At 28.6% G+C, this 11,129-nt stretch overlaps 1 pseudogene across 1 annotated transcript; it reads right to left on the bottom strand.

The window, feature by feature from the left end:
* Positions 1-10: 10 nt before the first annotated feature.
* On the bottom strand, positions 11-10,801 carry LOC145848500 (dipeptidyl peptidase 9-like; annotated as a pseudogene). Its single transcript, XR_014371998.1, has 10 exons — positions 10,534-10,801; positions 9,549-9,767; positions 8,220-8,443; positions 6,683-6,836; positions 6,057-6,213; positions 5,471-5,816; positions 3,354-3,619; positions 1,373-1,669; positions 466-621; positions 11-136 (listed from the first exon to the last, which is right to left on the bottom strand). The product of XR_014371998.1 is annotated as a dipeptidyl peptidase 9-like (transcript).
* Positions 10,802-11,129: the final 328 nt, after the last annotated feature.

Genomic DNA, 11,129 nt, shown 5'->3' with positions numbered 1-11,129 from the left:
TGACGTGAGAAATGATCGAGCCCCGGTCGTAGCCCCTCTTGCAGTGGTCGTTGAGGTGCGGCAGCTTCATGTACCTCTCCGTGTAGGCGGTGTCGTAATCGCGCCAATCCGTCACTGGGGCGCCGCTCACCGCTACCTGAATTATGTAAAATTTAAAAATTCAAATAATTTCTATTTTAATTGTTAAAGTAAAAATAAACAAACAAGACTTGTTGCACTTAGGTTTTTATATTTAAAAAAAAAACTTGAATCGAAATAAATATTCAAACATAATTTTAATAGTTAGAATTTTAGTAGTAAAGTACTTTGAATTGTCTTGGAGAAAAAATCATAAAGTTGAACAAACATTATTTTCAAAATACAGATAGTCAAGAAAAAATTCAGAATGAAACTACTTAAAGTATATCAAACATATTTCCTTCTATTAACTTTTTATGCACAAATTAAAAAAATCTACAATAAAACCTTGAACACATCCGGACGTTGGTAGAGGGCGCATAATGACAAGTAGCCGCCGTACGACCATCCGTAAACGGCAATTTTGTCGAAATCAATGCAATTGTTGAACTTCTGGTTGCAATACATCAGTCCTTCCACCTGGTCGCTTACTTCCACCTGACCCTGTTAATTAATTTAATAATTTAATTATGAATTTATTATTTAATTAATTATGTATTTAATAATTTATACTGGTAATAGTACAGCATACAACAAGATGTTTATTTGATTATGTAAGAGATTATTGTCAAATATTCTATTTAAAGATAAGGGAAAACTTAACAATATATAAAATACTAAAATCATTTAAGGGCCTAGGGGGGTTTACAAGTTGTATTTTATAAAGTTTTATCTAAGCTATCAAACATTTTTAATGCTTAAAATAATTCAAATTAAATGTAATTTTTGAGATATGAGCGATCAAAGTCGGTGACCTTAACAGGTTCCTAATAGATGGGGCAAACCAAAATTGCGAACTATTTCATTAAAAATCTATCTTCTCCTTCATGTTTTAACCAATATTATTCAAATTTTAACAGAAAGTCCATTACTAAATTTTAAAAAAAAATTGAATCCAAGTTTTTAGCAATTTCTTAATTTCCGAGAAAATTGACCCCAAAAAATTTGTCCATATGTTTGTATCGGAAACTATTTACAAAAATTTAATATCTCAAAATTTAATTTTTTTTTTTAAATTCTATAAAAACTAGCTTGTAGTTTGTACTTTAGGCTTTCATATAGGAGCCAATGTTAGTGAAGCTATTTTAAGTTAAAAAAATTATACCACCTATACCTTTAATTTATACCAAAACAAGTATATTTTGATCTTATTTTGTAAAAAACAAATGAAATTTGTCGAAAGTTTTCAACCAACCATTCTGTTCAAGTAGATCGATTCGAAGTGGGCGCCCCTGTTCTTGCTGCCCCTCCCGTCCACCGTAACCACGCAGAAGCCCGCCCTGGCAACCACGTACTTGCGGTGGTCCCTGCAAACCCGGAAGGTGTCGGTGACGTTCTGCACGTGCGGGCCCCCGTACACCGACAGCACGCAAGGGTACTTTTCTCCTTGCACGTAGTTGCTAGGCAGCTGAACGGACCCGTGGATGACGTCACCCGATTGGTTGACGAAGGAGAAAAGCTTCGCGTGCGAGTGGTTGGGTGGAACTTGCACCTGGAAATTTATTGTTGTACATTTTTAAAAGTTTTATGTTTTAAAGTGTTATGCTAAATAGCATGTAATTGAATTTTTGGTCATATTAAAAATGTGTAAACGCAAGTATTCAACTATATTTGAAATAGGCATTTGAACCCAGATAAAGATTCAAACTAAGCAGCAAATTCTGTTTTATTTATTCATTAAAATTATTTTTGTGGTAAAAGAAAAACCTAAGAGTTGAAATTCAATGTTAAATCTAAACAAATACATGAAGCACAAACTTTGTAATTTTTGTCATAGTTAATAAAAATTTCAAGAGAATAAAATTGTCTGATTTTTATGCAAACTATAGAAATAAATTTTTTAATTAAAATTTTCAAATTCAATTACGAAGATTAAAAGGTTTAAAAAAAAATTACATGAACATGTGTACAACAAGTTTTTAATAAAACTGACCAAAGATCATTAACTGGTCTAACAAATTAAACTTCCTAAATACTGCTAAAAATTATAAAAAATGTCTTGCAAAAAACTTATAAAAAGAATGCTTTTGATTTTATTTTTGTTAAGAAGATTGTAGCGTTTTATACAGCTGTTATACAAAATATTTAATATTTAGATAAAAAATAAAACAGTAAATGTAAAAACAGATTTTTAACTAAATAAAAAATATAAACACTTAAGATAAAAAATATAGTTTAAGATATGTTTATGCTAAACTAAATAATTAACTTAGAGAAAAATTTTAAGATCTCATGCATGATAGCATAATAATAACTTCGAGAAACTTAAATAAGACTACAGAATATCAGAACTAATTTATAAAATTTGAATAAAAATCGCGTACAGCTCAAATAAGATTAATTTTAAGTTAATATGTAAAATCCAAGTTTGAATATTCTCATAAACACCATTTCACGGTGGTTAAAAGTAAAAAACACAAATTAGTGGTTTATATCTTGTAATATAGACCTTAAATTAAAAGTTCTTAGATTAATTTTTCCAATAAAGAAGTTTTTATCATTAAAAGTTTTAATAAACAAATTAATTTTCTCAACACTTGTTTATCGTCAGCCAAAACGTTTAAAAATCTTCAATAAAAAAAAAAGTTTTTTCTAGCTACATTAATTTTTTTTTTCTTAATTATCGTTTTTAATATAAAAAGCTAATTAACTATAGAAACCATAACACTAGAAATACAAACAATACATTTAAAGCCATATGATTGAAATAGAATTCCTCTACCTCTGGTAACAGAAGTACTCAAACTTTTTAAAGTAAAAAATAAAACTAAATGCAAATATTAAATTATCAAAATGCCATATAGCTATTTCTTATAACTAAAACTTAAACAAAACTTTTATATTGAATTCTCAGATCAGTTGGTTTTACGTACTTTTGTAATTCTAGTTGTTGAAACAATTTAAACCACATTTCAGTTATTTAATCTTAAATAATTAAAAATTTGTCATTAGATATAATGATTTATTAGTTAACTTCAATTATTGTTTTACTTGAGACCAAATTTAAACTAAGCTTTTTCAAAAGATTAATATCTTAAGAAAAATTTAATCAAATAACCTACAACTATATAAATGAAATAATTGCCATAAAAAAACAAAAACTACAAAAAAAAGACAACTTTATAAACAAACATAACTATTGCAAATCATACAAAAGAAAAAATAAACCAAATCACCTTATGCATTAGGTTGGCCACCATGGTAAGGTTGGAACCCTTCAACCTGGCGAGTTTCGCTTCCACCCCGCCCTGGTTCTCCTGTATCACCACCGCGTGCTTGAACCCCCTCCCTATCACCACCTTGTGGCTGTACCTTTCGTCGCACGTCACCTCGGAGACGCGGGGCGTGTCGACGTAGTTGACGCAGTACATGTTGTGACGCAACACCGAGTTTTTAGTCGCCATGAAGTACACCAAGCTGTTCTTCTCGTCGACTTGCAGTTCTGTAATATTTAGTTTATTATTTAATTTAAGTTTTATTTAGTTTAAATATAATATTTAACTAATACATTTATTTGTATTCGATTAGACTAGAAGTATTTTTAATCCAAACATTCTTAGGTAGAAAACATATTATTGAAAAATTTATCAAAATTTGAACAATATATTTTTTTACTCGGATTTCTAGACAGATTCAATTTTTTCTTTTTTTGTTTAAACAGTACATAAAAATAGTACGAACTGACTTATTATATTTAAAACATATATGTGCTTTTTATGTAATATTTATCTTTTTACAGTTATGTTTCCATGAAGCAATCAACATATCATTCGCTAAAAATAAATTCAACTTCATTTAAAAAACTGATTCACAGTTATGAATTTTTTGTTTTAAATTTGGCATTGTTTATATTTGGAATAAAAAATCACAAGCAAAAACAAATTAAAAATAGTACTTTTACCCTGGTTTACCAGAGCTTTACAACAAAACATTTTTTTATTCATAACCTTCAGATATGCAAAAAGACAAGATTAGAACAAAAAAACTTTAAGTATTGTATATTATTAGCTATTTATATTGATTTACTTAATTATTTTTCTAATTGCTACTAAAAATACAACACATCATTTTCATTTGTTTAATGCAACTAAATCATTAATGCAACTAAATCATTACTTATTACTAAAACTATTTCTCGTTTAGTTGCTTTATAGATAAATTCAATTTAGTAGTATTTATATGAGGCTTTTATAACGATTTTAAATTAAATTAATTTTTTTAACGCTTAATATTTTATGCAGATGCTTTTACTTAATGTTTTTTATTCTTGCTAGATTTATCTTGAAGTTCAAAAAATTACTTTTTTTTTTTAATATTTAAACGCATCTGTTGTACTTATAAAAGTCAAAAACTTTAAAGGCTCTTTTTGAATAAAACTATTATTTTAAACTTTAATTGTTCATGTTATTAAACCCAAAAACTGTATTAAATAAAAATGTAATTAACTGTTATATACGTAACTTAACCAGCTATATAAATAGATGCAATTTAACGAACTATCAAAAATTAAACGAATAAGCTTTTATAACATACAATTGTAAACTTATATAAGAAGATTTGCAAATAAATTTTATTTATGAAAGTTATATACTGACACTAATAAAATATACATTTCAACGAAGTGTAATAATAAGTATCAACGAAGTTTGTTATAAAAGGAAAATACGGTTTAAAACATTAAATTTTGTGACAAAAAGTTTTAAAACTTTTATTTGTTTATAAATTAACTATCTAAAAAAAAGATATTCCTATTATTTATTAAACAATAAAATAGTGGGAAATACTTAAGTTACGTGTAAAAAACTAGAACAAAATTATAAAAATGTTATTATATAATAAATTAAATATATTTTTTCTGTATGAATCAAATGTTACTTTTAATAGAAAACAAACATAAAAATTCAGTCAACTTGATATAAATAATCAGATAATGTGAAATTTACCGAACAAATGCTTGGACCTCAGTTTTTTTATACTATGTTTTCTTGTTAAAATTCATTATTCACTAAAATCAATATACTTTGTTTATGAGCCAAGGACCTTGAACATTTGAGAAAGTTACTTAAATAATTGTAAAAAAAATTTAGATTTATTTTAAGTGAAAATTTATTTCAGTAACACTTACAAAAATTAATCCTGAAAAACCTTAACTTGTGAAAGAAAAAAGAATTTTCATAAAAATCTTATACAAGTTAAGTTAATGTTTTTTTTGCTTGGCAAGATAAGTCGTCTGATGATAAACAAATCAACTTGAACAAATTTCATTAAAAAATCTACTAAGACAATAATAAACCTTCATCCAACACAACCCAGTTTCCTTCCGTCAGCTGGCGCACCTCCTTGGTCACGTGACCGTCGTCGGTCACGTGGTCCACCAGGAAGCGCATGAGGTACAGGTGCCTGTACCCGCTCGCCTCATTGGACCATATGAGCCGGATCTCGTCGTGATTGGCTGTTCGGAGAAAGTGGTAGCAGTCGTGCGAGTTCACCCACGTTTCCATGTGCTCCTCGAACAAAAGCCTGTAGTTTTCTCTCTCTTCTTCCGTGATGATGACGCGGCAGTTTGGAGAAAAATTGCAGTTTGACGTAGGACATCTTGGCGGTGTTCTGCGTCCGGTCCATCATCCAAACCCACACTCCTTAAAATTTTAAATAGTTTTTGTAAATATTCTAAAATTTTATTAAAAGTTAAAAAAAAGTGCGACGGTGGTTTTAAAATTTAATTGGTTAAGGTTTTAAATTTTTATAACAGTTTTATTTGTAAATAATAAATGAAAATAGCAGTATAAAAATATTGTATCACAATGTAAGGTGCGCATTGAATTGTAAATATTTTTTGCTGAAATTATTGGTGAAACTGCAAATAAAAATTGAACTACCTGCCCCACTCGGAACCCAGCCGGCTCTCACAATATACTCCATGTCGGGTTCATATTCTCCCAACAAATCGGGCATCGGGAGCTGGCGGCAGTTTATGAAACTTCCATTTTCGTCAACTTCAAACACCGCCATTCCAAGTTGCACTTTTGCGTTGACCTTTAAGATATTTTTTAAATATTTTTCACTAGTAATAAAATTATTGAAATCTGGTAAACCAATTTTAAATGCTGAGAGTTATTAATAAAAGTACCTACACGGCTTAAACAAATTTTAATTTAATCATAATTATTTTAAAAACTTAATTTCTTCTTTTAATAAAAATTATCAAACAAAAAACCAACTAAATATTGGTTGTCAGACTTAAAACAATCACAATTAATTTTTATTAAAGCATAGATGAACCTTGTTATTGAAATCTCAAAGTTTAATCAATTCGCATAACTTGTATCGTAAGAAAAGAGAGTGTTTATTTTAAATATTTATTTAATTGTTATTATATTGTAAAATTATTTAATTACAAATATTTTATCATGCTACTTTTGATTCGTAAAATTAAAGAAACAGCAGTAAAAAAATTATTAAATAGATAAAAATAGTCATGTTTATCAACAAAGTGTTGACCAACTTCTCCCACTTTGGGATACTTGTACTCGTCAACCGTGTCTTGCACGTGGTTAGGAATTGAAACAGTTCTGACCCCCGTCTCATCGACAATTTCGTACATAATCCAGTATCTTCCGTCACGGCCACTAACCGGTTGCCACCAGTAACCCGTGTATCTGTAGATGTAAATTAATCAAGATTTTACAGGTATCATACGCTTAAACTGGAATATTTTAAAAAAGAAAGAATTTTTCTCCATAAAGACTTTTTTGATAAATTTAATTAGTTTTTAAAGTAAATTTGATCACTTAGATGCAAACAAAACAATACAATACTGTTTTGACACAAATTTAGTAAATAAATACATTCAAGGTCATAACTATGTAAAATATTAAAAAAAAGTATTAGCAAGATTTGACATAATATTAATTTTTAGTGCATCATGGTTGCCACTCATCAAGCTAAGAAAATTTTCCTGACTTTTCCTGACTTTTTCCTGACTTTTTACCAAAATTTTCCTGACTTTTCTAAATCAAGTTCTTAAATTAAACTTATTCTAAAATACATAATCTAACACTTTAAACTATATAAAGCTTCCATTCTAACTTTAATACAGGTTATAAACAATAGTTTTTTGCTGAATTCTATCATCAAACTTCCAGTACATCACTTCAACCATCTGTGTATGATTGATGTTTGTAATAAACAGCCCTATCAGCAAAATACTTGTATTATTACCTTATAAACACAGCTTGTCTGAAAAAAGAAACATTTTTTTAGCAAACTTTAGCATAAATGTATCTAGATAAACAAACGACATATAAAGAACATTTTGCAGTTTATTAAAGGATATTTTACTAATTTATACCAGCTGAAGGCATTGGAAATAAAATTAAACATTTTTGTAAATTTCTAGGAAAATTTTGGAATTTTTTCTGAATTTAAAGGCCTTTAAAAAACTTTTACCACTTGAAGGCTTTAGATAACAAGGAATTTTGTAAATTTAAACTGAAAAAATCTGACTTTTTTTTTTAATCAAATTTCCTGACTTTTCCTGACTTTATTTCAAAACCCCCCATTTTTCCTGACTTTTCCTGACTTTTGTAATTTTTTCAAATTTTTCCTGACTTTTCCTGACCGAGTGGCAACCCTGGTGCATACTTTAATTGTTACTAATTTACATTTAGTTTTATCTATCTATTCTCTTAGTTATAGTTAAGCACTCGAATATACTTTCTTCGGACAACAGAATGTTACAGACAAAAATGTTTGACATTGAACACTCTGAACTAAATACATCTCGAAACTCTGCTCTGAGACTTATATTTTTAAACTCAAACAAATGACAATTTTAAACTTTATTTATATAAATAAATAGATAGAACTCAAATTAAATATACAGAAATTTACTCTAGTAAAACTTAAATATAAGTTTTCTGTACGAACTAAACGTTACTTTTTATAAAATCAAAAAATAAAATTCAGTAAAGTCAAGAAAATAATAAGATAATGTAAAATTTATCATACAATAAAAAGTCTTATATTACTTTTAAACGAACCTGTCAAATTCTTCTTGCGCGATGTAGCAGGCGCACCCGGCGCTCTTCCACTGCTCGTGACCCACGTCCGTCAGCTTGCACTCCTCCCCCGACTTCAGGTTCGACACCCACAGGTCGCCCCTGTTCACCCACGCCACCAGGTCCGGGTTGCTGGGCGACACCTTGGCGTCCATGCGCGTTCCCTGGCAACGCGACCACGCCTCCACCGGCCCGTTGTCAGCTGTCTGTTGTGCACAAAAAAAATTAAATTAGTTGAGAAAAAAGTAGTGTTTTGTAAAAATTATACAAATTATAACCAAGGTGTAATTTTGATAAGTTAATACATATGTATATATATAATTTATTGGAAAAAACAATTTTAAAAATACTAGTACATATGTTTCATAAAGCTAATCGCTTTAATCATCAGCTAGTTCAATGATTAAAGCGTTTAGCTTTATGAAACATATGTACTAGTATTTTTTAAATCGTATTTTTCCAATAAATTATTTAAAAGCCCTTCAAGTGGGCTCTGTAGTAGGTGTTCAAGTTTGAATAATCACCTTATTTTATATATATGTAGAACTAATTATTGTCTAAAACTGGGAAAAAAATCTGAACAAAATTTTTATTGCTTAAAGTTTTGTAAAACATTGAATTTCAAACGTTTACATTTTATAAAATATTTGAAAAAATTTCTTTGATTAAAAGATTAATTTATACAATAAAAATATAAATTTAGTGACTTCAAATACATCTTTTAAATTTCAGTTTAAGATTATATTTAAATCTAAATAATTAGAAAAACTATTTAAAAGTAACACTAATAAATATATAAAATTGTACTCCAACAAAACAGTTTAACTACTTGAGAATTTAAAAGTTAAATGTATGTAAAATGACATACCATAGAACTTCAAAGTGACTATATGACCATAAATAGATTACATCAAAACCTTAATATGTTTATAAAATACGTTTTTAGATTTGTTAAAAAAACTTGAGTTATTGTTATTGAAATTTTAATACTTTTAAATTTTAACTGTTAGTTTATGAAATCATGGCTAAAATTACCTAAATAAAGCTACTTGAGTTTTGCAAGGAGGTACCATTTAAAACATACAAAACATCAAAATTATTATCAATGACTTATTTTTGTTTAAGGATGTTTTAATTGGTTATTTATTAAGTTTATTTTTCTTTTCTTATATACTTTAAGAAAAAAAATACTATTCCACCGTAGTAAAAATGTAAAAATAATACACAACACACACAATCCACCCTTAAATACTATAAACGCAATGAAACACGGCAAACTGATATGAACACACACTCGAGATGTCCTCATACCAACAAAATCTGCCGCGTTCTGAAACAATAAGTTTTGTTCACCGTTCCGACATCGGCCAGCGGCAACGTGTATATCGACCCGTGGGCGGGAAACAGGATCTTGTTGCCGTGGTGATCCACGTGGCATGAGGTGATGCCGCTGGCGGACAGGCGCTTGCGTTCACGTAACAGCTCCTCTTCTTTTGAAAGGGCTTTCGTGTTGCGGATTTGTTGAGCTATCTGTTTAAAACACATTCTGTTTTGAATTGTTTCTTTAAATTAATTTACTGTTAAGTATATAACCTAAAAGATAGTCAGTAATTTTTAAAGAGTAGTTAAAATTTTGAATCAATAAAGTTTAAAAACGTAATTTAGTATGTAGAACAACAAATAAAAAGTATCTAACTTGTTTTATAATTATTACAACTTTAAGTTACTAGATGTTTTCTGATGAATTTTCAAAATACAATTGACAGATGTCAAATATTTAAAATATTTAAATACAATTGACAAGTGTCAAATTTTAAAAATATTTATGAAATTTCGTTTTCAAACAGTGGTGAATAAGTTTAAGTTGTAAAAGAAAGTTCATTAAAGTAGTGCACATTACTCAGTAATTGTAATATAGGTAATATACCATAAATATATTTCATAAACAAAATTAATCATATATATAGCTTTAAGTAAAAAACAGACAACTAGTTCAACTAAAAAGAAAAAAACTAAATCAAAGTATTTTTAAATTTATTCAAACAATAGTAATGGAAGACATCTTTAAATTGTTTGTAGACATATCTTTTATAATTTGAAGCTCTAATTTTAAACAATGTTTTTAATTTTTTTATTAAGTTTACTTGAGATAATAGAAAACTCATTATAGCATTGATGCTTCAAAAACTTAAAGAAAAAATTTATAAATATCTATACAAAATTTATAACTGTTGCAAAAGATACTAAACTGTCTAACAACGACAAAGTTTTGACAACTAACAAACACTAAAACTACCTTGGAAGTTTCAAAAGCAGGTTTCCAATCCACAACTTTGTCCTTGTCGTACACGCTGTTCGCATCAACATCTGTGTACAACAGTGTCCTCTCCGACTGCTCGTTGATCATGCCGAGGGAGAGAACCCTCACTTTGTTCTCACTGTTGTCCACCAACATGTACTTGTACGGCAGCTGAGTGTTCAAGCTGAGAACTTCCTTCCTCGACTGCCTCACCAGCTGGCGCAGCTCCAATCGCGATTTACTCATTTTATACTACTTTAAAAGAAGGGCTGAAAATTTTAGTAAAATAAAACTTTTAGTAAAATAAATTTCTGCGCAGTGTCAACTTAAAATAAAACAAACAAGCATATAATGCTTTCAAGTAGGTTGAAATTTTTTTGCATTCAAAAAAGTTTGTAAAACTATTAAATACACTAAAAAAAACTACATGGTGGCTTGCCTGTTTTTTTTTAGAAATCAAATATTAAGTTAAATATTAAATTTATACTAATAAATAGCATACTTAGTAAGTCTAAAGTTTCCATTGCCGTTAGATAACAGCTAATATACATGAGAGGTTTAAAATATTTTAAATTAGTGTAAAGATTTTTTGT

The sequence above is a fragment of the Thalia democratica genome, unplaced genomic scaffold (genome assembly GCF_965202585.1).
Source record: "Thalia democratica unplaced genomic scaffold, ktThaDemo2.hap1.1 HAP1_SCAFFOLD_1473, whole genome shotgun sequence".
NCBI lineage: Eukaryota > Metazoa > Chordata > Thaliacea > Salpida > Salpidae > Thalia > Thalia democratica.
Note: the sequence above shows the minus strand (reverse complement) of the source record. Positions and strands in the feature narration are given on the sequence as shown.